General features: G+C 39.3%; 1 protein-coding gene across 2 annotated transcripts in view; it reads left to right on the plus strand.

The window, feature by feature from the left end:
* Positions 1-7,776: 7,776 nt before the first annotated feature.
* Positions 7,777-14,752, plus strand: part of RAB27B (RAB27B, member RAS oncogene family) — a 208,360-nt gene continuing 201,384 nt past the window's right edge. For both annotated transcript variants that reach the window (XM_029060670.2, XM_029060671.2), the window contains exon 1: positions 7,777-7,878. The gene's annotated coding sequence lies outside the window, so the exon portion shown is untranslated. The remainder of the gene's footprint in view (positions 7,879-14,752) is intronic.

Consider the following 14,752-nt stretch of genomic DNA (forward strand, 5'->3'; position numbering starts at 1 on the left):
ATACTTATTGAGCACTTACTGTGTGCAGAGCACTGTACTAAGTGTGTGGGAGATAACAATAAACATATACCTTGCTCATAGTGAGTTTACAGTCTAGAGGACGAGCTTATATCCAAACTATTCTACAAGCCGTTGCACTTAGAGTCTTCCAGAAACATTTCTATGCTCCTCCAAACCTTCAATCAGTCAATCAATCATATTTATTCAGCACTTACAGTGGGCAGGGCATCATACTAAGCTCTTGGGAGAGTGCAACACAACAATACAACAGGCACATTCCTTACCCACAGTGAGTTTACAATCTACAGGATGAGCTTAGGCCCTCCACGTCCTCTGCATCCAGCAAGAACACCTCGATGTTAGCTTCAAGTTTCTCCACCAACTCGTTCCGCCTTACTTGCTGCTTCCTGACCCACTCCAGTTCTACCTCGCTCTCAACTCTACAACCTTCAGTGCTTTTCTCTCTCTGTTCCCAGGCTCGACACTCCCTTCTTTCCCCAAATCAGACAGATCACATCCTCCCTATATCAAAAGCCTCCCTCCTCCTTCTCCTCCTCCATGCCTCCCTCAATTAATTCCACTCAAGACCAGAATATACTCGAACCTCAGAGGTCTCCCCGACAGATGACTGGCCTGTGAAGATTTCCCCAAATCAAGTATGGCCTAGTCTAGACTTACATCCCTGTTCTGCTCTGAAACCAGGCATGGGAAACTGAGCTGTCCTTTGACAGGATTCCTCAACACTGATGTGTATATAGTCATTTAATTGTTCTTTCAATAATAATTTTGATTACACTGCTTTTAAATAGTTTTGGTTTTTTGTCTGTCTCCCTTGTTAGAGTGAAGTTTCCTTCTATCAATCAATTAATGTATTTATAGAGACCTTACTTAGTACAAAGCACTGTACTAAGAGTTTGGGAGAGTACAATACAATAGAACTTGTAGGTGTGTTCCCCACCCACACTTGGAATGTGTCCCTAGCTATTTTTATAGTTCTCAAGTGCTTAATATAACATTGCAACTAGTGAGGGATGAATAATGTTACTACCACTTAGCTTTCTTTCTTTGGTCTATTCAATCAATACTAATGTGTATTTTTTTTTTCTTTAATGGTACTTGTTAAGACTTACTATGTGCCAGGCCCTTTTCAAAAACAAAATTGTATTTAAGTGCTAACTATGTGCTGGGCATTGTACTAAGTGCTGGGGTAGTTACAAGATAATTCTATTCACAGATTTAATTATTCATCAGATTTGGCACTGAGCCTCATTTTCCTAATGTTACAACTGAAGCAAAATTCCCATGGCAGGGGTATAAAAAAATTAAGTAATTAGAAATACAAGAGAAAACTAGACTGTTTCCATCAGGAGCACTTAGAGAAAATTTCAATAGTATTCATTTTGTTTTGTACTGAAGCCAGTTTGGGTTTTGTTTTTTGTGTTTGTGTTTTTTGTTTGTTTGTTTTTTAATGGTATTTGTTAAGCACTTACTATGTGCCAGCCACTGTACTATGTGCTGGAGTAGATACCAGATCATCAGGTTGAACACAGCCCCTGTCCCGCATAGGGCTCACAGTTTTCATCCCCATTTTACAGATGAGGTAACTGAGGCATAGAGAAGTTAAGTGACTTTCCCAAGGTCACACAGCTGACAAGATGTGGAGTTGGCATTAAAACTTGAGTCCTTTTGACTCCCAGGCCCATGTTATTTCCACTAGGCCACACTCCTTCTCTAAGTGCAGGGGTAGTTACAAAATAATCAAATCTTCTCCTTCCCAGGTCTGTGCTCTTTCTATTAGGCAAAACTACTTCTCTAATGGAGCCCAGAAACTTCTTGCATTTTCATTACAGATTCACACAAGTTTTTGTTATGACGTTTCATCACACAGATGATGTATTTAAAACCAGGTGAGGTCCAATGTACAACAGAAATTTTAGGGATCCTTACTTATGTCTGAAGTGTGACAGGTCTCATCCTCAACATTTGCAGTTACAATTAGATGACATATCTACATTTCTCCTAGCCCTACGAGTTTATGAACTTTTCATCATTCCATGAAGCAGTAGAGAGATCAATGATCTTATTTAGGAAAAAAAAAACCCCATCAGATTCTATGCACAGATTTAATCATTAATTAGATTTGACATTCAGCCTCTTTTTCCTAATCTTACAAATGAAGTGAAATCCTCATGACAGGAATAGATGGAGATAAAATAATTAGAAATAATAATAATAGACAACTATACTGTTTCTGCCAGGACTACTTGGGAAAAATTTCAGTAGTATTTATTTTTTGGTGTACAGAAGCCAGGTTTTTTTGTTTCATTTTGTTTTTTGGTTTGTTTGTTTTTCAGTGGGATTTATTAAGCCCATACTATGAGCCAGGCACTTTACTAAGTGATGGGCTAGATGCAAAAGCAGGTTGGAGACAGTTCGTATCCTACATAGGGCTCACAGTCTTCATCCCCACTTTACAGATGAGGTAACTGAGGCTTAGAGAATTTAGGTGACTCACTCGAGGTCACATAGCAGAAAAGTAGCAGAGACAGGATTAGAATCCAAGTCCTCTGACTCCCAAGCCCAAGCTCCTTCCACTAGGCCACAACTGCTTCTGCATCTTGGCCTTCCTATCCTTTTTTAGACAACTACTTCCCTGCTATTGTTCCCAAAATGATTGTAGACTCCTGCAGGAGAGGAAAACTGGTGTTCCATCATCCTTTTGATCCTCCATAAATGTGCCCTTAATTCCTCAGGAGTATTTCCTTTAAGGCACACTATGGGGTTTGGTACACCTTGGGTGCATGTACATGGCTATCCAATGTCTGTTTTGTGGGGTTCCTCAGTTTTGTGGGTAGCTTGCTATTGATAAAATGAGCCAAATTTGCTGAACTCCTTGGTGTTCTTTGTGTTGATACAACCATTCAAGCACAGTACAGTGATCTGCCTAGAGCAACAGTTCAATAACTATAATTGACTGATTGACTGATTGACTCCCAGCAATGGCATTAGTCAATGAAACTCTAAGTAAGGAATGATGTGATATGAATAATGATCTTTCATATGTCATGGAAATTTGGAAGTCATTCTTTTTCTCCATACAGTATGTAAGTACTATTAAAATTGGATACTAAACACTAACATTTTAAAAATTCATGTGCTTGGAGTTAATAATAATAATAATTATTATTGTTATTATGGTGTTTGTTAAGTGCTTACTGTGTTTACCAAGCACTGTTCTAAACTCTGGGGTACATATAAGGTAATCAGGTTGGACACAGGGACTGTGTCCAACGTTGGGCTCATGGTCTTCATCTCCATTTTACAGATGAGGTAACTGAGGCACAGAGAAGTTAAGTGACTTGCCCGAGGTCACACAGCAGACAAGTGGTAGAGCTGGGATTAGAACCCACATCATCTCCGTTTGCTTCATTTGAGGTGCTTTTGTGTCCTTCTAAAAATTCATTCACATTGATGTGGCCTTTTTTGGATTGTAAATGTTATGAAGACAGGGTATTTCTTGGTACTGTGCACAGAGAGCTGAGCATATGTCTTAACTTAACTGCGCTCTGTCCTGGTCAATTTGGTCAGCAGAACTTGCACTAGCTCCCATTTCCCTTGATGAATCCAACTATTTTTGCACATTTTAGGCCTTGGGCTTTCTTATCTGGACTGAAGCATGTCCAGTAGTGACTTATGGTATTCTGGGACTTGTATTACAAATGTCCCAGAGATCTAAGGGACTTTAACCCCTTCATTTCCTACCGCCTCAATTTTTTCTCCCCACATCTCCTTTTCCTCCTTCTCTCCCTTCTCGTCCCCCATCCCACCTCATCTACTTGCACAATCACTGAGAGGAGAGCATAAGCTTAAATTTGTAGAGAAGCAGTGTGGTCTAATAGAAAGGACATGGGCCTGGGAGTAAGAGGACCTGGGTTTTAATCCTGGCTCTACCACTTCCCTGCTGTGTGACCTTGGACAAGTCACTTAACTTCTTCGTGTCTCAGTTTCTTCATCTACAAAATGGAGATTTGGTACTTATGCATGTTTCTACTCAGACTGTGAGCCCCAATTGGAACCTTATTGTCTTGTATCTACCCAAGTGCTTAATACGTTGCTTGAAACATAGTAATTGCTTAACAAATGTCACAATTATTATTACTACTGAATCGAAACCATGAGTGAGTAGAAATAACATGACTCCTGTGTAACAGAAAATGAATGAGGTTGGTAGCATTCCCAGTGGAGATAGTCTAGCCAGTTTCTAGCTCTTTTCTAGCGCATCTGTCTTTTTCATATCCCCCTGTTTTGTGAATGCTCTGTCGTTCTTCAGGGGGGAAAAGAAAGATGCTGAACACAAAGCAAAGACAACATTTGAGGCAGGAGTAGAAAATCATGGAAATTAACAGAAACTCATATGCGTTTTTTATTAGATGTTGTTTCTCTGTGCCCACCCTCAACCCCCAGACACACACACACACACACACAAAAACACACACTTGTGCATTAGATGCTCAGTAATAGACAAACCAAAAAAACCCTCCTAACTCCCCAGACTTGTGAAAGGAAGTGGATTGTGGCTCGGCTTGTCCTGACTGAAGGGAGCACTAGGACCACACAGATGCTTGTCGGCAGCTCTGTCGGCAGCGTGTCAGTGGTACAGACCTTCCTCGGCTGTTACACAAGACAGGGAAGCAGCAGAAGCAGGAGCATCCTTCTCTCTTCCCATCTGAGAGGTACCGACTCTGTCGTCTGGGGTTGGGTTCACAGACTAGCAAGGACCCTTGAGGTGTTTCCCGACGGCTGGTGCTGGGGGAAAAGTGCCCATCCGAGGATGGTGTTATTTACACGTATTTGTTTTCACATTTCAGTAGGTCTGATAGAAGCAACAGTGCCATAAAAAAATGGGCTAGTTATTGCCAGCTGGCTAGATCCGGAGTCATTTGGAAGTGTAAGTACCTAGTTCCCCATTTGAAATGTGCTGTTTTTATCAGTTGCATAGTTTGGTTTTTTTTTTCCACATGCATTCTCTGCACGTTAAAGGATAACAGACCATTCTTTCTTGAAGGGTCTAATTTAAGAGGGCTAATCTGCTTCTGTCATTCACCCAGAGAGAACATCCAGACCAGTATTGAGAAGCTTTAATTAGAGGCTCCAAACTAGCACTTTAGCCTGTCTGGGTTGGTCTTCATCCAGCCCTGGAGATCGGATGATCAGAGCTGAATTTTCCCTTGCTGACTTTCAGGTCCCTTACCTCAAATGGGAAATAGATTTTCCTCAGTCGGACTGCAGGCTGTTTCGCTCTCTGCTTTCTGGTTCAGTTCTTAAGGCTCAGGATTGTTTGCCTTCTTTCTAATCATTGCTGTGGTGCAATACGTTTCCCCTTTCCTTCTTTTTCCAGCCAAACTATGCCTACTGAAAACGTAATTAATTCACCGCCAGCAGGTTACTGAGCAATCCCAAAGCTTCAAGTAGGAAGCCAATACTGTAGCCACAGATGCAGATTCGTTTTTTCTTGTAACTAACATTCACAAGCCGTAATAGGCATAAAGTAGCTAAACACAGTAATGACTCCCAAAATATGTCTGTGTTCTCTTTCACTGTTTTGTAGAAGATCAGTTTACATGTGCTGCCTGCCAGGTTTGGTTTTTAGCCAGCTAATAGTTAAAGATTCAGAAATGACAATATCCTTCTCAATTTTTATGTCTTAGACTTTTTTAATGCAGATAAAGTAGGGATGATTGTTCAGGATCAAGGTGACAGTTTTACTGTTATCATAAAAGATATTCAACTGGGGCATTTTTTACTCAAGTGCAATGTGTTATTACCCAGTAATAGGGCAGTTGAAATGGTTTGTCATGTTTATTGGAGGCTACTTGAGAATTTTGCCAATTTTTATTGTTCTTAGAGAATCTCTAGTCAATAATAATAATAATAATGATAATAATGATATGAGGATGATTATGATGATTGTGGTATTTGTTAAGCACTTACTATGTACCAAGAAATCTATTAAGCTCTGGAGTACTTATGATACAAGTGATAGAATACAGTTCCTGTTCCAATTGGGTTTCATAGGCTAAGGTGTAAGGAGAACAGATATTAAGTCTCTGAGCTTAAATTATAGTATTTCATTTTGGACAGGAAAATGTCAGATGTAGGTACAATGAAATGTACACAAAAAGTAGAAAGCAGAAGTATGTTTGATGATGATGATGATGAGATTTTGATAGTGATAATGATGATTAGTTGATTTTTGAAAAGTGATTGGAAAAGTTTTAAGTTTTACCTTATGTATGTGTATATGTAAAGGTTTTTCTCTAATTGGAGGTGAAAAGGTTATATCACCTAAAAAAAATTGATGATCAATATGGCTTTCCTGAAAATATTCAGTGAATGTGAAAGGCCAAGAGAATATAACTCACCTTCTTTCTTCATATTTTAGTTTTCTATTTTGAAACTTCGAATGCTCTACATCCAGGGCAAGTAAACATGAAATAATTAAACAATGTTAATGATGGATAGAATTTTTGCAGAATCTGATGCAAGCATCTAGATTCTCACCTAAAGGACCCTAAAAGTTGTTCTTCCAAGAAAAGCTTGGAAACATCCATCCTTTCCTGAATTCTCCCCTTCATTGGTGCTTATTCCTGTTAAATATGAGAATGATTTCCTGAGAAGCAGTATAGACTAGTGGAATGAGCATGGGCCTAGGAATCAGAGGACATATAGTCTAAATCCCAGGCTTGACTCTTGCTGGCTATGTGACTTTAGGCATGTCACTTAACTTCTCTGTGCCTCAGTTTCCTTCTTTTTTTGTTGGTATTTGTGAAATGCTTACTACGATCCAGTCACTGTACTAAGTGTTGGAGTACACACAAGATCAACAAATTTGGATACAGACCATGTCCCTCATGGGGCTCACAGTTTTAATCCCCATTTTATAGATTAGGTAACTGAGGCACAGAGAAGTTAAGTGACTTATCCAAGGGCACCCAGAGACAAGTTTCCTCACCTGTAAAATACAGATTCAATACCTGTTCTGCCTCCTACTTAGACTGTGAGCCCCATCTGGGACAGGAACTGATTAACTTGTATCTATCCCAATGCTTAGAACAGTGCTTGACAAGTACTAAATGCTTAACAAGTACCAGAATTTTTTATTATTAATCATCACTTAAAATTATCTGAATAATACCAGTGATGGAGGTCATGATGGCTACTAAGGTGTCCACTTTTTTTGGGGGTGTGGGGGTGTCAGGAATCACAATGCTCTGTTATATTGTAGACACTTGGTGAGATCACTTTGACCAGAAACGAATTCTGCATGTGAAATATCTTAGAATGCACTTTGTAATGTCTTGCACCTCTGCCCATTTACTTGTTTTCTGACTATACGCCCAGTGGAAACATGCACGGAAGAGATGAGAGAGTGCTAGTGATGCCACTATAAATCAATTTCTCCTTGCAGGTTCTAAGTCCTGAAGCCTCAGGACTGAGGCTCATCCCCTTTGCTCCTGATGAGAAATTCCACTGTGATAGTTGGCCACTTCAGAAAGTTCTGTTTGGAAAGCAGAACCACTGCTGTAATAATTGTGGTATTTGTTAAGCACTTATTATGTGCCAGGCACTGTACTAAATGATGGGGTGGATTCAAGCAAATCGGATTGGGCCCAGTCTCTGTCCCACTTGAGGCTCACAGTCTTAATCTCCATTTTACAGATGAGGTAACTGAGGCACAGAGACGTGAAGTGATTTGTCCAAGGTCACACAGCAGAGAAGTGGTGAAGTCAAGATTAGAATCCAGGTCCTTCTGACTTCCAGGCCTGGGCTTTATCCACTAAGCAACACTGCTGTAGTGTGGGAAGGAGACTCACAGTGGTAAGTAGCTGTCAGCATTCCCCAATCTTGCTCCTGTGAACCACTGAGTTGGTCCTCATGTGTTGGTCTAAGAGAAATAAATTCTTCCCGCTTCTATAAACTCTCAGAGGAATGGCCAAAGCACTCTTCCATGTCCCCTCTTCTTGTCCCTGGAAAGGGTCAAGCTCACATTTATATAGTGATCTAAAAGATAAATTCATTTAATGAATCCATTCATATTTATTTCCACATGGTTTATCATTCTCCCCCTCCAGACTGTGAAGTCATTATGGGCAGGGAACATATTTGCTAATTCTGCTGTATTGTACTCCCACAAGTGCTTAGCACAGTGCTCTGCACCTAATAAGTGCTCAATAAATACCATTATTTGATTGATTTATTGATTGATTGAAGGGCACAGAATTCTGTCATTTCTATTAATGGAGAAATAATAGTAGTAATAGTATTTAAGAGCTTACTATTTACAGACCACTGTACTGGGAAAGGGAACAAAGGTGGGAATTAGAAACAGCACCTATTCAAGAAATGTCAGTAGTAATAAAAAAAAATGGAGTTCATGGAGAAGAAATACTTAGGAGGAAAAAGATGTATGAAGAGAATCTTATGGTTAAAAAGTCACCCTGCCTAATGTAAAACAGCTATTTTTCTCTCCCAAATCTGTGGTTCTAGACCAGCATTACTGAGGTATTCTGCCTACCACCTTCTCTGGGCACCAGCCTTTGCAAATGAATTCTTCTAAACCACTTTATTTTATGTTAAAAAAATCAGACTCCCACCAGGCTATGTAAACTGTGGTTAGAGCTTCCATTTTTAATCTCCAATACATTGATTTGAAAATACAGTGAAGAACATTTTTGATAATTGAAAACAAGTGAATTTGTGAAGTGTATTTTGTAAAATGAGTTTACTTTTCTCCTCTTAGACCTGGCCAGTGATTTACACTTAGATTATTTATTTTCAGAGATGGATACAGCTCAATAAAAGGGTGCCTTTGGCATTAAATGCTCAATAGATACCATTGATGAGGATGATGATTAATAGTTCAACAACAAGTGTTTTGTATTTTGCTTAAAGACATTTTGAATGGTTTAAAGGTATTGGAGCTGGAGAATAGAGCACACAGGGGAACACTATTAAATTCATCCCACTAAAAGCAAGTTTTGTTTTATTTTTATTGGTGTGATCATAGAATGAGTCAATTTAACTCTTCAACATGAGTATGTTTTAAAAATGCTCAATGAATTGCCAAAATGCTCTTTTGTCCTGGTCAATCAAAATAATTATTTCTAGGACTCCCTGTCCAATCCATTACCACTAGAGATGGATGAATTAGATATCAAATACAATGCACAGTCAGTCCACACTGTACCAGAAGAGATATTGTAATTGAGACAATGGCAGGCCCTCTACTTCCATTTTCTTTTTGTAGTTAGTCAATCAATCATGTTTCCCGAACACTTACTGTGTACAGAGCACCGTACTAAGCGTTAATAATTGGAAATCAATTTACAAGTTAATCATCTTTCAATGATAGACTTGAAATTGCAAAATCTTCCAAAGTACTAACTGTTCCATTATATACTTTTGCCCTTCTCAGCCTAAGCTCCACTTTCTAATCTTCATGCATCTTTCAGGACTTGCATCATTCCTTAGAGGATTTTCTCTCCTTTGAAGCTAATTTTGAACATTTCACTTTCCACCCTTCTGCCATTGTCTTTGGAATATCATTCTCCTTTCGAGTCATGTTGGCATGACTTTGTTCATTTTCTCTTGATGTATCATTATCTCCACCTCCCTCATTTTCTGTAATTAACCCTAGTCCCTTTGTTTATTCATCCCACAAGGAAAAAGTGGCAGAGTGGAAGTAACCACAGGCTAGATGAGCTGGGAGTGTGGAAGACAGGTGGGAGTCCGAAAAACTGGAGAAGAGTAAACAGTCACTTTGGGAACATTTAAGTGACCCAAACTAGATTGGTGCATACTGCCTTTCTAAACTGTGTAGACACACCAGATCATGGTCAGACAGTAATTTTATAGCATATATCAATAGGAATGGACTGTGAAGAAGGTGAAGAAACTTCCTCAATTTTAGCAACAGTTCTCCTTTCTTGGATACCTTTCTTCAAAGGAATGAAAAATTGGGCTCCTCCAAATTGGCTGGATCCTGATTAGGAAAGAAAAACTTTTTTTATTGTTGGGTGGTGGGGTTAGAGGTTTGCTCTCAATTTAGGTTCTAGCTTGATGAATGCATGATGTTGGAAATGATTAGAAGTGGCAGGAGAGAGGAGGTTGGGTGTATTTGCCAATCTTACCCTAAAGGAATTGTTTTTTTCTTTTTTTTTTCTTAAGTAATTGGATACCAAGCTAATAGGCATTGATCCAGAAAACAGGTAAAGTCGTGACAGGGGACTATAGCTGATTAGAATAAAGAGTTTAGAGGACGAAAGGGATAAAATAAAGGCCAGAATGATTTCCTGAGGGTGCGGCATGAGCGATTACCAGGTTTAGCTCTAGTCTCTGCAAAAAGTTTTTTATTTCAAATGAAATACAGATGGAAGCCAAGCATTTGTTGGGATCGAAAGCTCAGTGGGACTCTTTACCAGACATGGGCAGGGAGTCGGGAAATCAGATTTTCATTTTGATCAGGGAATCTCTATACCAACTCCATTATATTGTCCTCTTCCAAAGACTTAGTAGAGTGTCCTGCACACAGTAAATGCTCAATAAATATGATTGATTGATCATAAAGACTGTGTTTCTATACAGTCTTCTGGAGTTTTGATTAATGCAATGTTATTTTCTGTATTATTTTATAAATGAAAGAACCTAGTTAGGACTGAAACCTGCTTCTTCCATTCCACATTTGAGTTGGTAGATGACTTTTTAAAAATATGGTAGTAGACACAGGATAAGGCTTAAATGATATTTGGGACTTGATCTTCCAATATGAAAGAGACAAATGATCAGTAAGAGAATTATGCCATGGACCTTTGACAACTAATTTCCTCAGAGCTTAACCCCCAATTTCTCCCCACCTTGAAACCTATCCTAATATCAGAATGGCCCAGTGGAAAGACCAGGGGCTTAGGGGGCAGAGGGCCTTCCTGCCGTTGGACCTTAGACAAGAGACTTTAGCTCTCTGTGCCTCAATTACCTTATCTATATAATGGATACTAAATCCTCATCCCTCCAATTTAGACTGTGAGCCCCATGAGGGACTGGGTCTGTGTCTAAACTGATTATCAGGACGGGGTCTGTGTCCAAACTGATTATCTGGTATCTACCCCAGTGCTTAGAATGGTGTTTTACACATTGTATGTGTTTAACAAATTGTACTTTCCAAGGACTTAGTACAGTGCTGCACACAGTAAATGCTCAATAAATATGATTGAATGAATGAATGAACAATTACCATAAAAAAACCCCTCCCAAAGCTACCCTTTTCCGCTCAATCCCCATAGCCTATGTCTTTAACTACAGCCTCTTATACTTCTACATTTATACACAAGTGCAGGCAGGAACATAAACTCAATCTTTGTTGTAGTATTTATTGAGTAGTTATTAAGGACTATGCATTGAGATGGATATAAGATAAAGAAATCAGACATAATATCCTGGCTCACAAAGAGCTCAAAATTTAACTTGTGAAAGACATACGCCTAGGAAAGAAGAATACATAATAGATAAGAGATTATGCTTCTCATTTCACATGGGAAGCAGTGTGGCCTAAGGGATAGAGCATGGAACTTGAAGACAGAAGGACCTGGGTTCTAATCCTGGCTCTGCCGCTTGTCTCCTGTGTGACCTTGAACAAGTCACAACTGCTCTGTACCTCAATACCTTCCTCTGTAAAATGGAGATTAAGACTGTGAGCCCCATGTGGGACATGGACAGGGACTGTGACCAACCTAGTTAGCGTGTTTCTACCTCAGAGCTTAGAACAGTGCCTGGCACATAGTAAGCACTTAACACATGCCATTAAAAATTCCAAGTTACAAAGGAAGAATTAAAAATTGCAAAATCCAACATTTAAGGCAAAAATAAGTAAAAGACTAGTAAAAGGTCCATAGTGCTTTGCTGATTTGAAGAAATGATTTACAATCATCTATGTCTTTGTGTATGTGTGCTTTTTGAACACGGTTATTTCTGTGGAGAAACCTCTGCATGAGTGAGTCGAGGACTTCTGGTGTAGTTCTCTAGTTCAGGAACTAGACTACACAAGTGCAGTAGTGTCAGGAACTAGACACTTCCAACCCCAAATGGTAAATGGAAACCAGTTCCATGGGCGTGCACTTTGACAGACCAGAAAGATTTTGTTTTAAAATACACCCAAGTGAAGTCAACTCCAGACACATATCAGGAGCAGGGCAAGTTTTACGGTTGTTTGGCACCAGACTGGAAAATCCCAGTAAGAAAGAGTGAGAGTAGGGGTAGGATGTTTTGGAAATGACTGGTCATTTCTTGATTTGAGTAGTTCCTTGATTTGGACATATACCTGCAAGCCTTTCTGTGCTCAGGCAATTCATACAGCCCACATGCCTTTTCTCAGCCCCAGGAGTTCTTAAAGATAATGCTCCATTGTCCCAGGGTTTATCTAGGCCTGAATATGGAACATTTGATTGTCAATACAAACTTTTTAGACCAGTCTTCAGTAATTAGCGAAACCACAGGAACATGATTTTTCCTCTTCCCCCAGATTTGTGTAATTGTGGCTTAGTGAGCAAGTGTGGTCTTGAGAAGCAGCATGGCCTCATGGATAAGACACTGACCTGGGAGTCAGAAAGATCTGGGTTCTAATCCTGCCCCCACCTCTTGCTGCTTTGTGACCTTGGGCAAATCACTTAATATTTTCTGGGCCTCATTGACTTTGTTATGTTTTTTGTTAAGCACTTACTGTGTACCAGGCACTATTCTGAGTAGATACAAGCTAATCAGGTTGGACACCATCCATGTCCCATATGGAACTCACAGTCTCAATCCCCATTTTACAAATGAGATAACTGAGGCTCTTGCCCAAAATCACACAGCGGACAAGTGGCAGAGCCAGGTTTAGAACTCAGAGCCTTCAGACTCCTAGGTCTGTGCTCTGTCTACTGGCCTCGCAGCTTCTCACTGTAAAATGGGGATTAAGATTGTGAGCCCTGTGTGGAACATGGACTTCTTCTAAACAGATTACTTTTTGCCTACCCCAGTACTTAGAACAGTGACTGATGCAAAGTAAGCACTTAGCTATACCATTAAAAATAGTAGAAAGACCATAGGCCTGGGAGTCAGGAGACCTGGGTTCTAATTCCAGTTCTGCCACTTGTTTGTTGGTTGACCTTGGGTAAATCACTTAATTTCTCTGTGCCTCAGATTCCTCATCTGTAAAATGAGGATTAAATATCTGTTCTCCAGTCAATCAGTGGTAATGCTTGAGCACTTACTATGTTCAGAGCACTGTACTAAGCTTCTAGAGGAGCATAATACAGTGGAGGTGGAAATATGCTGAAATATGCTGAAAATAAGCAAAGATTTAAAAAGTCCTGAGGATAATATCTTCCCTGCCCTCAGCAGAGAAATGTCACATCTCATATTTTTTAGATGTTCAATTTACTGCTCTATTATTTTCATTTTATTAGCTTATTCTTGATTATTAGCTAAAGTCTGAAGTAGATCATTGAAAAGTTTAAGAAATTTTAACTTCTCAAATTTAATATTGAAAGTGTGCCAGGGATTGCATCCACTATGAATATTTTGCATCTTTTCCAGTGTTTAGCATAGTGCTTGGGCACACAGTAAGTGCTTACTATATCATTACTAAAAAAAAATGAAGACCTTTAAAGTTATTCCAATTGCAACTGGGCAATTTTGTAGTTCTGCAGCTCATTTTTTTTCATAATTTGGCAGCAATTACTTAATTTAATTTAAATCAGTAATTTAATTACTGATTAAAATTTCATTGATTTTTATACTTGATTCCCTTCAACATGTAGATTAGGACATTTTTAGAAAACCATAGTAGAAAAGAAAAGTTTGTGGCAAGATGTTTCCTAGGGGGTAGAAATAAACTCCTGGAAGATATAAATTCTCCTCAGGACTTTTTTAATCTTTACATATTTTCAGATAACTTATCTAATTGAGAAGACTAAGCTGCCACATCTTTCCGTTCCTCTGTCTGCTTTCAATATTTTAAGTTGTAGGGCATCACACAATCTTCTGGTTAGGTGGATCAAACTGTCTTATGAATGTGGTGCATTCCCAACCTTCAGGTCAAGTTTCAGGCTGGTTGTATGTCCCCCAGTAGAGAACAAAGGTCTTACAAAAGAAATAACCTTAAAGATTTAATTTTTTATGGTATTTGTTAAGCACCTATCATGTGCCAGGCACTGTGATAAGCCCTGGGGTAGATACAAGTGAATTAGGTTGGTCTCAGTCCATGTCCCATATGGGGCTCACAGTCTTAATTCCCATTTAAAAATGAGATTACTAAGGCCCAGAGAAGTTAAGTGTCTTGCTCAAGGTCACACAGCAGACAAGTGGCACAGTCCGGATTAGAACCCAGGTCCTTCCAGGCCCATACTGAATCTTGCAATTGGGTCCGTGACCTTTGGATTTTTGATATCAACCCACTCTATATCCCACAGCACTTATGTACATTTATTTATATTATTTATCGTAAATTATTTACTCATATTAATGTCTGTCTCACCCCCTAGACCATAAACTCATTTTGAGCATGGAATATATCAGCTAATTCTCTTATAGTGTACTCTCTCAAGCATTTAAAATGGTGCTCCACACATAATAAGCACTCAATAAATATGATTGATTAATCGAACCTGCTTCCAGCTCCCTCCTGCTTCCTCTAACCTCTGCTTTGATGGTGGTAGAG

This window comes from Ornithorhynchus anatinus, chromosome 3 (assembly GCF_004115215.2).
Source record: "Ornithorhynchus anatinus isolate Pmale09 chromosome 3, mOrnAna1.pri.v4, whole genome shotgun sequence".
Taxonomy (NCBI): domain Eukaryota; kingdom Metazoa; phylum Chordata; class Mammalia; order Monotremata; family Ornithorhynchidae; genus Ornithorhynchus; species Ornithorhynchus anatinus.